General features: G+C 42.7%; 1 pseudogene; it reads left to right on the forward strand.

The window, feature by feature from the left end:
- Positions 1-16,950, forward strand: part of LOC122660250 — a 104,373-nt pseudogene that overhangs the window by 76,747 nt on the left and 10,676 nt on the right.

Raw genomic sequence — 16,950 nt, forward strand, 5'->3', positions numbered from 1 at the left:
TTTAGCAATGTTTTACCATATTAAGATATTTGAACTTTAAGATTTGAGAAAAACCTCAGCATTAGAAAGTTGAAAATTGCACCGTCGAAAATCTAGTTTTTGTTTTTGAACTAGGGAGTTGACTTATTTTCCTTTTGGAATTTGATTTTTTTAACTATTTCTATTGGATCCAATTAAGTAAAAACATTTACTTAAATGATATTAGGCATAAATAAGTGTCTGTCCTGGTCTCCTACTAAGTGAAACTCCTATTTGGACTTTGTTTTTGCAAAATCTGATAGTGTCATTGTGTTTAAGTGGCCTAAAATTGGCTGAGCACCAAGTTTCAGACCCAAACTAGGTCTAAAACCCACCGAAACCAGCCTTCGAGTTGAAAAAAAAAAAATATGCCAACTCGAGATCTTGAATCAACTCAGTTTTTCCCAAGGTCGAAACTTGGTCGAGTTCCGAGTTTTAGTTCCTTGATAGAAATTCAAACTGTTGGATATCTGGGGAACGGTCTAGATTGGCCACATTTCAAAATTCCAGGCTCAAATTCAATCATATACCCTCCCATTTATGTCCATACACCCTTTTGTGCTCCATGCACCTTCTTTTGATTCCTTATTTTGCCACTTGGCAAAACTGTTTGGGATGAAACTTTACATGTCATATGGGACCTAGGGTTTTAGCGGGCCATAAAATTGGCCCCATCCTAGCTGCCATGTGGCCGATATTTGGACTGCCTAGAAAACCCTCTAGGTTGGCCATCTACAAAACTTTTCCCACTCCCCCCCCCAAAAAAAAGGATAATAGATTTTTTTTTATTAGTAATTGTTGAGATATGTAACACGATAGTGGGAGTCCCCCTATCGTGGTTTCCTTTATTTCTTTATGCCTTGAATTGTTATTTTCCTAGTCTAAGTAAGTTTCTTGTCGTAGCAACTAACAATATTCTTCTGCCTCCCTGAGTGTTGGCCACCCTGGCTGGTCTGAAAGGCTTGTTTCTTCTGCTGGAGGGATGTCGTCTTCTCCTAGGGCCTCTTCCTCTCCTTCCCCTCTTTATCCCCCTCCTGCTCATCCACCTTCCCCCTGTTGCTCTACCCCTTAAGTGGAGCATCCTATTCAGTCCCGCCCCTGCTTCCTCGAATGAAGGTCTTCCTCCTCACTTTATTGCTCTCTCCATTTTTGGCTCTACAAAAGTAGCTCTCTGTCCTCCAGGTTTCCTCGAAGATGAAGCAAAAATATGGGAGAATTGTTTGGTCGGGCACTTTCTCGGTTCAAGACCCCCATTCCATATTGTCAAGCTCTCTCTCTCTAAGCAATGGAGAGCCCATGGAAACCTTGATATTTTTTCTTCTAGATAATGGATTCTTTGTCTTCAAATTCTCTGATGAATTCGACAAGGTTCAAGCTCTTGAAGGAGGTCCTTGGCAAGTTGTGAAGAAACCCATTTTTTTTCGATAATGGCACCGTCAGCACCAACTCCAGCAAGTTGATCTTTCCACTATCCCACTCTGGTTTCCTTATCAGGGCTTCCTCTCCACTATTGGTGTACCGAAGGACTTAGCACTGTGGGGTCTGTTCTGGAAACCCCTCACTTCACTGATGTTAGAACCATGAAGAAAGAATGCCTGGCGTTTGCGAGAATCTGTGTTGAAGTTGCAGTGGCTGACCCCTTGCCCTCCTTCATTACAGTAAAAGGAGATGATTTTTCCTTTGAAGAAGTCCATTATGACTGGAAATCTCCCCACTGCCTAGTGTGTAAGACTTTTGAGCATGATTCTAGTCTGTGTTAGTAGAACAAAATTTGCCAAATGCTTGAATGATCAGTCAAGCCATTTAATTATAATAAGTAAAGAGATTACAAAAGGATAGAATTGTCCCTACCCTAGCAGACTCTACTAAGGGAGTCGGCGGTACATAAAAACAAGACCCTAAAAAGTCTAGAATACCCCCATGGTATTCTGGTATACATTATTCAACACTCCCCCACAAGTTGGAGCATATATGTCAAACATGCCCATCTTGACTAAAACAGGATGAAACAACTTTCCAGGCAGCCCCTTGGTGAAAATATCAGCAAGCTGATCAGCAGACTTCACAGAGGGAACACAAATCAGTCTTTCTTCCAATTTTTCCTTGATGAAATGCCTATCCACCTCAACATGCTTGGTATGATCATGCTGTACTGGATTATGTGTTATGTGCAATGCTGATGGCAGCCTTGTTATCACAATACAACTTAATAGGGAGATGAACAGGAACACCAATGTCTTGTAATAAACCCTTGAGCCATAGTAACTCATAAATACCTTGTGCCATAGCACGAAATTCTGCTTCAACACTAAACGAGCTACCACATTCTGCTTCTTACTGTGCCAAGTGACAAGATTGTCACCTACAAAAGTACAGTACCCAGAGATAGACTTGAGGTCAGGAGAACCAGCCCAATCAGCATCTCTATAGAAGTGTTGCCTGTAACAAGGCTAGAATAGTTGTGTCCACGGAGTGTGAGAAGACATGTCCGTGACCAAGTATGATATTTTTGACTAGTCAGTTTGATGGGACCAGGTTGGAGAGTGTCATTGCCATTAATACTGGATCGACCCAGAGGTTATCCCACAATGGTGCCTAAAGAGAGTGTACTGGTATTTTCGTCGCCCATGGTGACCGAGGAGATACGGGTCTAGGGGCAATAACCAATCAGCAGCAACACCGGTGGCGGAGAAGGCGCAGCGACTGTATGAATCACTGCGAGAAGTCAACACCGGCGGTAAAGGGTTGGCGGCATAGGCACAGCAACCTGATGGGTTGCGGCGGCACCGACAAGGAGGTCATCTAGGAGGTGCGGCGACCTAAGGATCACGGCGATGAAGGTGGCAACGGAGAAGGCCATCAGACGGCGGTGCGGTGACTGAGAGGGGTCGCGGTAGAAAGGGCGGCAGCGGTAGTAGAGGAGGCTGGAGGATGGCTGTGCGGCAACCAAGGGAGGTCACGCCAGAGAAGGCGGCAAGGAGGAGGCCAGCAGAAGCAGTAGGCACAGTGACCAAGGGTCACAAAGGCAGCAGTGAGGGCAACCGAGAGGTCGCGACTCACTGCGAGGAGGCACGGGGACCAAGAATGGGTCGCTATGAAAGCAGCACGGCGACCAAAGATGGTCGCGGTGGACGGAGGCGGTGAAGTCGACCGATAGCCCTTCATGACCCATTACTTTCTTATTTACCAATAGCCCTTAAAAAAAATTCTGATTATTTATGAAACTGCCATTATCTTTTAATGCCTATCGTTTTGTTGATTTGGTGGATCCAATGATTCGAACCAGGTTTTTGAAACCTAGATTACATTATTTGATACATTTTCTTGGACTCAACCAGTGATTGCATTGATTAATTTTAGAATTTGCATGGAGTGATGATTGTGCTTGTCTAGCATTTTACCATGAGGGGGAGGTTGGGAATTATTATTGGGATTTTTTTTGTAATCGTGTGGGGGTAATTGAAGATTAATTTATTGGGATCTTATTTGTTGGTACTCATGCTTATAAGATTTGTTGAGATGCCCGTCCTTTGAGATGTTGATTATTGTTTGTTATTTGTTCAAATGTAATGCTACACTTGAGGGGGAGATTGAAGATGTTTACTACCTGTGAAGATGTCTACTGCAAGCAATTTTATCTGAGATTTGGAGCTCAAGAGTGAGTCTGATTGAGACTAGGGAATGAGTTGCGATTGTTGTTGGAGTGCCTTCCTCAAGATAGGCTTTTGTGTAGCCATTGGAGGTGCACTTTTATGGCTTTTGTTTAGTCATTGGAGCTGCACTTTTATGGGCTTTTGTGTAATCACTGGAGTTGTACTTTTATGGGTTTTTGTGTAGCCGTTGGAGTTTGCAGTTTTATCTGTCTTTGTTTGAGCAGGTTACTGCTTCGTGTAGCCAAGGTTCGAGAACTCGCAAGATCTCGGCAAGATCTCGCCGAGTTTCTTGGATTTTCGAAATCCTGAGGCGAGATTGCCTGCGAGTTTCAAAAGTGCATTATCTCGGCGAGATCTCGGATCTTGGTTGGATCTCGGTTGGATCTCGGTTTCGACCCTTTATTTTAACCCACCTACCACTTAAATACCTTACCTAATTGGACAAAACTCGACATATCTCGGCAAGATCTCAGATCTCGGATCTCGGGTCCAGATCTCGGGTTGATCCAAAGTTGAGGCTTCGAGTTGAAAAAAAAAAAATGCGCCAACTCGGCGAGATCTCAACTCGTCTCGGTTTTTCCAAGAGTCGAGTTGGCATCGAGACCCGAGTTTTAGTACCTTGCGTGTAGCCATTGGAGTTGCACTTTTATCTGTCTTTGTTTGAGGAGGTTACTACTTGCATTTTGTTGCCTTCGTTGGGAAGGACGTTTGATGTAGTCGTTGGGTGCTGCATTTTGTTGTCTTCCTTGGGAAAAGCTTTTGGTGTTTGTGTGTTGCTGTTGCTGATTGGATTTGTTTGGACCGCTATTGTTGATGAATTTATTGATTGGAGTGTTGCTTTGAGTCGTTGGCATCTATGACTACAACATGTGTTCAAGACTGGTGCTGCCTTTCATATCTGTTCTTGTTGGTCCAAGATGGAGGTTTCCTTTGATACATGTATACTCCATCTTTAGGGGGAGTGTTAAAATATGTAACACGATAGTGGGAGTCCCCCTATCGTGGTTTCCTTTATTGCTTTATGTCTTTAATTGTTACTATAAAAACAAAAGAAAGAGGATATCGATCGTTACCTTCGTAGCGTGATATACACAACGCAGCAGAAGAGGATCGAGACATTCTTGATTGACGACCGAATGAACAGTGGAAGAGAGCGACTTACTCGCGGCGGTGCACTCGATAGATGATCGAGACAACTTGGTCATCCACACTCCAAGACCAGAGGCAGTGATGGAAGCCTCTTGGGAACACACTCACGGTGGAGAGAGAGAGCAAGCTGAGAGAGAGAGTGAGGGAGAGGGAACATGGGAATGAGAGGAGCGGCAATTCAATTGTTGTGTATGCGCTTCTCCCTCTCATTCAATATATATAAATGGGGGGACCACCATTTGGCCCCCTTCCTCTAACCCTAACCCTAGTGGGCCCTCTTGACCCACAGCTGCACTAAGTGGGCGCGGGTATGGGCCTCGGGTCCAAACCCGATTTTGTTACAGTTAGTTTCCTTGTCTAAGTAAGTTTCTTGTTTAGGCTATAGGCTTAACTAGGTAAGAGTTATTATCCTTTTGTAATTCTGTTTTCGTTTAATATAAATATACGTTGGCTGCTACGATAGACAATCTATTGCACAGCCCTTTTCTCCCGTTGTTCTCTCTTCTTCTCCCTTAATCTCTTTCTATCTTCTCTCTTCTCTTTGCCAGGCACTGGTTACAGGTTCTGGAATTCTTTACTGATGCAGGAGAATCTTGGAAGGAGAAGAGGAAAAGTTAGGAAGAAATTGGGGTTGCAAGGGGGAAGAGAAGAAACCGTGAGAAGAAGAAGCATTAGAAGGAGGGGGGGGGGATACCAAATAATGGGGGACTGGGAAGGAGAAGAGGAAAAGTTAGGAAGAAATTGGAATTGCAGGGGGGAAGAGAAGAAACCTTGAGAAGAAGAAGCAGTAGAATGATTGGGGGGGGGGGGGGGAGTGCACACGCACAAACTCACTTTTCAATTCATTCTTTCACTCTGTCAATGATGGGGATTACATCAGATATAAAGAAAAATAAAAGACTCCTAAAAAAAAAAAACTCACCCTCTAACTAAAACTTATCTAAAGAGGAAAACTAAAACAATTCAAAAATCAAATATCCTACATAACTAAGTTCTAAAATAAAATAAACTAAAAAAGATTATTTCCCCAAATAAGATAAATTCCTAAAATCCTACTAGATCCAAACACTCAATCTGGACCCGGTTCAACTGGGTTTGGGTCGGTCCAAGGTAGTGCACCAGTTGGATCGGCCCGGTCCAAGATTCTCCTGCATCATTTACAGTAATTTATGCTGTGAATTTTGTATAGTGTCTTGTATGTAATCAAATACTAAATCTCGCTTTCCAAGTATAGAATAAAAAAAAATAAGGGTGTACCCTGTGCACGATGCTCCCACCACTGCAGGGTCTGGGGAGGGTCATAATGTGCGCAGCCTTACCCCTGCTTTTGCAGAGAGGCTGTTTCCAGACTCGAACCTGTGACCACCTAAATCGCGTTTGCCAAGTATAGATATCACATAAAAGATACATCCATCTAGATGTTGTAGATTAATCCATCACGTGTTTAGTGTTGAACGCTTATGTCCCTCTTGCTTTTGTGAAAGCATTCTATTCAAAAAAGTCACCACACACTACACTTATTCTGAAGAAATTTTTTTTAAGTAATCATCTAAACACATTCATCATGCCCATAGCAAATTACAGCCCCGTTTTGTTTCCTAGCTTTGTTGATTTTCTCTCTTTTCTGTAGAACTTGCTGCTGCTTTTCCTGCATCACCATTCATTGTGCCAGGTTCTAAATAATTTAGTTGAAATTCATCCAAGCATCAGAGTGCTTCCACTAGTATTGTTATCATAAGTACCAATGTTAGTTTGGTCCATGGGTGAGACTGGAATGGAAAATAAACAATTCAAGCTCCAGGAAGTAACAAACATCATGGGATTAATTACTGGTCCTCTTAAATGTCTTGAAATCTGAAAATTTACACAATTTGAGGGGCCACTTTGAAAGTTTAATAAGCATAAAAAAAAACGTTAGATGAAGAAAGTGGTGCATTTATAAACTTTCTGCTTGTAACAGCTATTACTTGGCAGATTGCACATTGAGGAAGTTCCCTCAGATAAGGTGCATGTAGGGACTTATCATGTTTATTTTTTTTTGGGTGAATAATATGTATTACCTTACCCCAGGAGGGGGCAGGACAAAGAAACAAAAAGAAAGAATATACAAAGGAGAATGTAGGGACTTATCATGTTAATTGGGCAAATTGCTGACTATTAGACTAAGTGAAGAGGAAGAAGAAGAGAGGAGAAGGAGAAAGAAGAACTGCACAATTGGGACTGCAGCCGTAAGAAGGACTGCCCCCAAAACATATTATTAAATAGGGTAAAAGATAAATAACACCAAGAGACAAAAATACCCCCAACATAGGGGAATCATGAATAGGGGCTGACGCTATTCCCTATTCACGACTCCCCCTCTCTCCCTTGCTTCTAACACTCCCCCTCAAGCTGGAGCATAGATGTTAATCATGCCCAGCTTGGTACAAATGTAATTCACTCTCATACTTCCTAAAGACTTGGTGAACAAATCAGCAAGTTGCTCCCCAGTGCGAATATATGGCGAGGGAAATAATCCCTTGCTGCAGCTTCTCACGAACCAAATCCAAGTTCCGTCATCAATTGTTTAATCTCAGAAAGTTCAAAAGTGCCATGAGCCATGAGCCCAGATATCCGACCTCAAGTGTTTCGCTTCTAAACACGATTCAGCTACACAATGCATGAGAATCATTACTCTTCCATGTTTAAACAAGGTTCCAGCTCTAACAGACACAATTCTTCCTTAGGTTCCCACAAGTAGCGAAGTAGAGTTTCTATCAATAGGAGATCCCGCCCAATCTGCATCGTAAATCCTTCAATCCTTCTATGACTATGATTAGAATACAAGAGACCACGGCCTGGATCCTTCTTAATATATCTTAACACCCTTATAACTGCCTCCCAATGAACTGTCCTAGGAGCAGACATAAATTGACTCAGTACACTGACAGGAAAAGAGATGTCAGGTCTAGTCACAGTCAAATAGTTGAGTTTCCCTACAAGCCTTTGATACTTCTCTGGATCAGCCAGAACATCCCCATCCTCTGCCATGAGTTTCACATTTGGATCCATAGGAATATCCAAAGGCCTAGAGCCCAGTAATCCTGTCTCTGAAAGTAAATCAAGCACATATTTTCGCTGTGAGAGCGAAATCCCTTTCCTTGAGTGAGCTACCTCAATACCCAAGAAGTACTTTAGTCGTCCCAGGTCCTTAGTCTGGAATTGCTGTCCCAAATATGTCTTCAAGCTCTCAATACCTAAAGAGTCATCCCCTGTAATAACAATATCATCTACATAAACTACCAAAAATATCTTCCCTACATCTGACTGCCTAAAAAACACTGAGTGATCACTCTCAGACCAAGTCAAACCAAACTCCAACACAACATCTGTAAAGCAGCCAAACCAAGCTCGTGGTGATTGATTCAGCCCATACAAAGATTTCCTCAGCTTACACACCTTACCAGACTCCCCCTGAGCAACAAAACCAGGAGTCCCCATGCAAGAACGCATTCTTGACGTCTAGCTGAAATAATAACCAGTGATGTATATAGCAGCCAAGGAAATTAAAATGCGGACAGAAGTAAGCTTTGCAACCGGAGAGAAAGTATCCAGATAGTCCACACCATACACCTGGGCATAGCCCTTTGCAACAAGATGGGCCTTCAACCGAGCCACAGACCCATCAGGATTAACCTTCACCACAAAGATCCAGCGACAACCGATAGCAGACTTACCAGAGGGTAAAGAAACAAGCTCCTATGTCTGATTGGCCTTCAGAGCAGATAATTCCTCAGTCATGGCAGCCCTCCACCCAGGGTGAGCCAAGGCTTCTACCACTGACTTAGGAATAGGATAACTGTCAATAGTAGATAAACAAGCAACAAAAGAAGAGGACAAACGAGCATAGGACACAAAACGATCAATAGGGTGCTGGGTACAACTGTGAACCCCCTTACGGGTAGCAATAGGAACATCAAGATCAGAAATAGGAGGTACAGTAACAGAGGAGGAAGTACTTGAAGTAGAATCTGAAGGCAAGGATAACGTGGTAGATGGTGCTGCTTGGGTACTGTATCTCTCCATAGGTGTAATGCGATGTGTTGGTGCATCAGGTGGGCGACGATGAAAAACATCCAGTGGTTTGGTAGGAGGTGGCACCGTAGGCAAAGGATCCTGCACAAGAGAAGAAGTATCGACAACATAAAGAGGGAGATCATCGTCCATCTCCGAAGCAGGCAACAAGGATGCAACAAATGGAGTAGATTAAAAAAAATGAGACATCAGCGGTAACAAAGTACTTTCGCAGATCAAAAGAATAACACCAGTAACCCTTTTGGGTTTTAGAATACCCCACTAAAAGACATTTAAGAGCTCTAGGATCCAACTTAGAGCGACCAGGACGATGATCCCGAATAAAACAAATACACCAAAAAACACGTGGTGTTAAGACAAACAACGGATGGGAAGGGAACAACAAAGAATATGGAATGCCACCACTCAAAACGGAAGAAGGCATGCGGTTAATAAGATAACACGTAGTCAAAACAGCATCAGCCCAAAAAACTTTAGCCACTTTCATCTCAAATAAAAAAGATCGAGTAACTTCCATCAAATGTTTGTTCTTCCTCTCAGCTACACCATTTTGTTGAGGTGTATCCACACAAGAGGACTGATGAATGATCCCATGTTGAACCATAAACTCATTAAAGGGAGCAGAAAAATCTTCTTTTGCATTGTTACTTCGAAGAAGTAGTAAATTGATTCTGAATTTCAAGCACAAAAGTACAGAAAATGGAATATAATTCAGAATGATCCTTCATTAAATAAATCCAGGTAACTTTGGAAAAGTCATCTGCAAAAGTGACAAAGTAACGAAAACCCAACACAGACGAAACAGGACATGGACCCCACACATCCGAATGAACTAAAGAAAAGGGTTGGACAGCCCTATTACTGACTCGAGGGGGATAACTTACACGGTGAAGTTTCCCAAACTGACAAGACTCACACTGCAAACTAGACAAGGACTGAAATCGACTATCTAAAATCTTCAAACTCTGCAATGAAGGATGACCCAAACGACAGTGAATCTGATGAGGAAGTGCCACACTCGAACACGCCACAGTGGATGCGTCGTCAAGAAGATACAATTCCCCAGATACGCGACCTCTACCAATCGTCTTCCTCGACTGGAGATCCTGAAACTCACAATAATCAGGAATAAAGGTAACCGAACAATTGTTAGCTTTGGTAAATTCGCGAATAGATAATAAATTGAAAGGAAATTTGGGCAAGTAAGAAACGAAAGACAACGACAAAGAGGGGGTAACATGCACAGTGCCTGTACCCCGAACTTTAGCAAGAGACCCATCGGCTAACACAACATCAGAAGAAGATTCACGAAATGAATAAAAGATACCTGATGCTCCAGTCATATGGTCTGAAGCACCTGAATCAATGATCCACGGACGAAAAGTAGATGATAGGCATGCAATAGCATTACATGGCTGAACTAGGGTAGCAGTGGAGAACGGAGATGACTGAGAATTCTGAAATTGCGTAAACCGCTCATAGTCTTCATCAGACATAGTCACTGTTTTACCCTCAGGCTTAGAAGGAGGGGTAACCTCGGATCATTGCTGGCTGAATTTGCAAACTAAGGTGGTTTACCATGAAGCATAAAACAAAAGCACTGAATGTGACCAGCTCTGCCACAATAATGACAAGTGCGCACCTGTCCTGAAGTCTCTGAAGTACCGGATGTGGGTGCTTTACTGTTCCCTGCCCCACGACCACGGCCACCACTACTGCTGCCAGTACCTGTCCCACCACTAGGCCCACGGTTGGGAAAGGCTGCAAGTGCTGAACTCTCATTACCTTGAGTGGAATCTTGGCTGTTCTCACGAGAAACCCGTAACAGGCGAGAAAGAGCTTCTAGAACTGTGGTGACTCTATCCACACCAAGAATTTGAGACCGTACTGGTTCAAATTCTTTTCGAAGTCCACCCAAAAATACCATAACAGCTAGCTGCTCTCGCTGTTGCTGCATCTCCTTCACATCAGACGTGAGAGGAAGAATAGAATTCAGCTCCTCATATAGTCGCTTGAATTCCTCAAAATATTGGGTTACACTTAGAGTCTTCTGATCCACTTTATAAAATGGCTGGGACAGGTCATAAATCCGAGACAAGTTGTCCTTCCCAGAATAGAGGACATTCACCCATAAATCCTTTACTGTGTCAATGTGAGTAACTAGGTCTGCAATCTGATTATCCATTGAGTTCAACATCTGACTCAATATTCGTGCATCCACTGTATCCCATGTCGTGTCTCCTTCAGGCTTTGGCTTTGTGAGATGATCCTGCTGATCACGCCCCGTCAAGGCCAATCGAACCACCTTTTTCCATTGCTGAAAATTAGAAATCCCTTCAAGTTTCCTTTCGGTAATGCGATGAGAAGAGGAGGACAATTCAGTCACAGTCGTCTTTGCATCACCCATGCTTAACTAAACACCTTGAATCTTCACAGAGCAGTCTTGGACAGAGGACAGCAAGCACTTCTCAACTTGCAAACACTTCTGAAATTGCAAACAGTTCTGTAACTGTAGGACAGCAGGGTGATATGATCTTCAATCACTCACAACCAACAAACACCAGCCAGCAAGAAGATAAGAGCTTCAATCAACCACGAAAAATTCTGGAATTGATTTTTGTAGTGAAACCAATACACCAGCCAGCAAAATAAATACCCTCCAATAAATCGATTCAGAAAAAAGAACAATATCAGTGTCCAAATCTCAAAACAGCACCTGAATCGATCTTAACCTTCATACATACCAAAAATTGAGACCTAGTTCTTTTATGTAGACATGAACTAGTCTCAAACAGTTCCACAAAGTTGCAGCATAGGGTGCTGCATCCCCTTCACAGTAAGATCACGAAAATCCTCAAAGCTTTAGGTCTCCAATGTCGCAACCTTGTTTTGATCCAAACGAAGAGAATGGAGAAGGTTCGAGGATGTTAAATTGACTCCTACAGTCCTAGCTCTGATACCATATTAGACTAAGTGAAGAGGAAGAAGAAGAAAGAAGAAGAGAGGAGGAGAAAGAAGAACTGCACAATTGGGACTGCAGCCGTAAGAAGGACTGCCCCAAAAACATATTATTAAATAGGGTAAAAGACAAATAACACCAAGAGACAAAAATACCCCCAACATAGGGGAATCGTGAATAGGGGCTGACGCTATTCCCTATTCACGACTCCCCCTCTCTCCCTTACTTCTAACACTAACCATCTGCACTCTGCAGTTAATATTAAATTTCTGTGCAAACAAAAAGCAGTTATGAAAACTAGCACATTCTTTAATTTTTCATCTACAATCCTTAGATCATGTTATCCCACAGCAATATGTGTAGATGCTTATATTCTGCCTCACAGAAAATAACTTGACCTGGGTCTCTTTTTTTCTCTAGGATTGAACATCACCCCGAGAGATCTTGCATTGCTTTGTCAAAAGGCACGAACATATGCACAACTCTTTGCCTAAAAGAATTTTCAGAAAAATACATAGATTGGCATCTGATTTCTTACCTTGCAGGTGGAGAATCATGTCGTTGGTGCTCCCTGTGGTGTAATGGACCAGATGACATCAGCATGTGGTGAAGCCAATAAACTTCTTGCAATGATCTGCCAGGTACGCTCTGTAAGTCATAACCTTCTTTACTCTCTTCTAAATGTGAAACACTAACATCAAATTGTTTTTGAATTCCATTCAGCCTGCTGAAGTAATAGGTCTTGTTGACATTCCTCCTCATGTACGATTTTGGGGCATTGATTCTGGAATAAGACACAGGTGTGATCTCTATATTATGCTTTCTCTTCAAATTACTCTAATTTGTAATTAAATGCAACTAGAGTAATCTAATCTGTTAGAAGTAGTTCTATTAATTGTATGGAGGAAGAATTCAGCAAACTAGGGATTTTGGATGATTTTGGTTGAAGTGGTTTCCTTGCAATGATATGTATGATAACAGCCAGAATGGCACTATTTGATTGTGATCACGCATTTTATGTAATGTTTTTTTAATTTCCAGTTATATTGTCCAAAGAAGACTAAAATACCATAGGTGTTTTATTGGAACATATTGCAACAAATTAAATGACTTTTTGGTTTATCATTTCTCTTGTATATCACTAATTTTTTTATTGGAAACATTTGCAGTGTCGGTGGCACTGACTATGGATCTGTGAGAATAGGTGCCTTTATGGGTCGGAAGATGATTAAGTCTATGGCATCTTCACTACTATTCCGTTCATTGTCAAGTGAGATTTCTCACCAGCTAGTGGATGGTAATGGGATTAACCGTGATGAATTTGAAGAGGATGATGTTGAACATCTTGAAGCTGAAGCTTCATTGGATTCCTTGTGTAACCTTTAGCCACATAGGTAATGTCTCTCGTTTTTTTTTTGGTTGAATAAAAAATTCATTACTAAAAGCAGCCCTCAAAAAGGAGGGAAGAAACAAGAGACAAGGACCAACAGAAAAGGCTCAAACAGCGGAGCCCGCTGGCGTAAGGGTGATAGAAGAAAGGCCCCAGGATACAACAATGAATCTGTTCCTTGGGGTGTCAATACAAGTAGAGGGAGCAGCTAAACTAATTTTAGTTTTGATTTCAAAAGAGATGGAATCCCAAATCTGGTTGGTAGATCTCGATTTGGAGGTCCATTTGCTAAGATTTCTCTCCATCCAAATGTGGTTGATAGCCGTCGAGAAAGCCGATCTCCCAATCATATCATAGATAGTAGAGCCACCAAAAGTTATATCAACCCAAATCCACTCACAATCAAAAGGAAGAATCCTCCTGTTTGACGGCCAGCATTTGGAAAGGATGCCTTTCCAGACAGAGCGAGTGAAGGGGCAGCCAGAGAAGAGGTGATTTGTATCTTCAGTCCCATTCCAACAAAGGCCACAGTTGGGGGAGACCATAATGTGCCGGTGTCTGAGGAAAGCTTGTGTTGGGAGGCAGTTGGATAAGACTCTCCTGACCGTGAAGCTGTGTCTTGGAATGTGGTGCTTGTACTAGACAAGTTTCCTCCAAGGAACAAGCGGAAGGCTAGATCTGACAAGGTCCCAAGCTGATTTAGTGCTGAACTTTCCCGAAGTGCTAGGCATCCAAGAGACACAATCTTCCCTGATGAAAGGTCTTCTGGAGATTGTAGGAAGGAGAGCCCAAATAGAAGTAAGAGTAGGGGAAGTGGAGTCAGGGGGGTCCCATCCATCTTCATTTAGAATATCAGCCACCAAAGCATTTCTAGGAAGCCCCGAGTCATAAATCATTCTAGGGGTAACTTGGTGAAGCAGAATGCCCATAGGATGCCAGTGGTCCAGCCAGAGCAAGGTGGTATTCCCATTACCAATGTGAGAACATATAAATCCAAGAGTCAGAACTCTATTCTCAAGAATCTTGTGCCAGGTCCAAGAAGCATCTGAATGTATTTGGACCGACCAAATAGAGTCTGAGCGGAGAAGACCTGAATATATCCAATCCACCAAAATACTTTTGGCCCTAGAAACAATCTTCCAAAGAAGCTTGATAATGCCAGCAGAATTCACATCTTTGATCCTTCTAATTCCCAAACTTCCTTCCTCTAAAGGATGACAAATCAAGTTCCAGCTGATAGGCCGGAGGAATCTAGTGGCATCAGTGCCTTTCCAAAGGAAAGAAGCCATGAGGGTCTCCAAAGACTAAATGGTGGACTGAGGCAAGCCATAGATACCCGACCAGTAGATGTAGGAGGCTTGGAGAACAGACTTGACAAGAACCAATCGGCCTGCATAGGAGAGAAGCTTGCCCTTCCAGAGTTGTAGACGCTTCCTGATAAGATCCAGCATAGGAGTGCAGTGATGGGGCGAAAGTCTTGCTGGAATCATAGGCAGGCCCAAGTACTTCACTGGGAGATGACCAATACTGAAGCCACAAATATCCTTCAAAGCAGCCTTGAAATCATCCGGGACACCAGCTACGAAGAGAAGGGACTTATGGGGGTTGATGCGGAGCCCTGATAAAGCTTTAAAGTGCTGCAAACAGTTCATGATGGACTCAAAAGAGGTGATGGAGGCCTTGGAGAAGATTATGAGATCATCAGCAAAAGCCAAATGTGAGAGTTTGAGGGTTTTGCATTTGGGAATGGGAGAGATGAGATTCGTCGTCAAAGCTGAATTTCCCTGGATAGGAATTCCGGGGCTAAGGTGAAGAGGTAGGGAGAAAGAGGACAGCCTTGTCGAATCCCTACAGTGGAGCCAAAATACTCTTGGGCTGCCATTAATAAGAACGAGAACTTTGGAGTGGAGATGCAGCAGTGGATCCAATGAATGAAGACTGCTGGAAATCTCATTTTGTTCATGACATTTGCTATAAAATCCCATCTCAGAGAGTCAAAGGCTTTGTGAATATCAATCTTCATAAGAGCAGCTGGGGAATGGTTTTTCCTGTCAAATTCTCTGACAATCTCATTGCAAAGAAGGATGTTATCACAAATACTTCTACCCGGGATGAAGGCTGACTGGTTCTCACTAACTAGCAGATCCACCACTTTCTTGAGCCTGGAAGCAAGGATCTTAGCTATAAATTTGTTGATCAGGTTGCAGAGGGCTATGGGCCTGAAATCAGTCATCACTGAGGCTCCTTCCTTCTTAGGAATGAGGCAAAGAAAAGTGTGATTCACCTCGTTGATCTGGCTGGGGTTGAGGAAAAAACTAGTGATTGCTTTGATAAGATCATCCTTAATGATATCCCAAGTAGCTAAGAAAAACCCCATGCTGAATCCATCTGGCCTGGGAGCTCGATTCAGCTTGGTGGAATGAATTGCAGCAATAATTTCTCCTCATTTGGAATGGCATTAAAAGACTGAATGAGTTCATTTGGGATGAACTTGTTGAGCACATTATCAGGGACATGTTCAGTCTCATCCAAAGGACCCAAGAAGAGATTCTTGAAGTAATTGACAGCCATATCTTTGATACCATTTACAGTGGTAACTGGAGATCCATCAGGAGCAGCTAGCTGAATTATGGAGTTATGATTGGTTCTTGATTTCAAAGAACGATGAAAATAAGCTGAATTGGAATCCCCAAGTTCAAGCCACTTAATCCTGGATTTTTGCTTCAGGAAGCTTTCTTCTTGATTGAGGAGCAGAGATAATTCAAGGGCAGTAGCTTTCTCATCGGTAGCCAATTGATCATTGACGTTGTCCATCTGAATTTGATTCTGAATATTTGCAAGCTTATCCTTGCAGTCCTTGACATTTTGGGATACATTTCCAAAGGTGCTGAGGTTCTAGGATTTGAGAGTATTTTTTACATTCCTGAGCTTCCTAGCCAAGGCTAAAAGAGGGGAGGAGAAAGCTTGCACAGGCTTGTCCCAAGCATCCTTGACTGTGGACAGGAAAGAGGGGTGTTTGGACCACATATCAAAGTATTTAAAAGGTTTTGGGCCAAAGGAGTTATAAGGCTGGATGGATAGAGCTATGGGGCTGTGATCAGATATACCAGGGGGGTCAAAATTTGCAGAGGAGGAAGGAAAGGAAGTCAGCCAAGATTCATTTACTAAAATCCGATCCAATTTGCAGGCTATTCTTACAGGACCAGCCCTTTTATTGCTCCAGGAGAAGGGGGGACCTGTCCATCTGAGATCATCCAAGCTCAAGTCCTCGATACAATCATTAAAAGCAGCCATTGATTCAAGATCCAAGTGGTCACCTCCCTGTTTTTCATAGCCATATCTGATGACATTAAAGTCACCACCAACACCCCAGGGGAGAGAATCTATGGAACCCGCAAGGTTACAGAGGTCTGTCCAAAGATCTTGTCTCAGCACAGGGCAGTTGAAGGCATAGGTAACAGTGAAGAAAAAGGAGAATTGGTTTAAGCTATCAGAGAAGCTTAGATGGAGGAATTGGGCTGAAGAGGAGATCAGAGAAATTTTGATTTGAGGGATCCCAGATGATCCAAATACGGCCATCAGGATGGTGGGAGTAGTTGGAAAGGAAGGACCAACCAGGGACTATGGAATTTGAGATTCGAGCAGCATTTGGTTCTTTGACATGAGTCTCAAGTAAGCAGCAAAAAGTAGCATGGAGATGTCTAATG

This window comes from Telopea speciosissima, chromosome 4, assembly GCF_018873765.1.
Source record: "Telopea speciosissima isolate NSW1024214 ecotype Mountain lineage chromosome 4, Tspe_v1, whole genome shotgun sequence".
NCBI classification, from domain to species: Eukaryota; Viridiplantae; Streptophyta; class Magnoliopsida; order Proteales; family Proteaceae; genus Telopea; species Telopea speciosissima.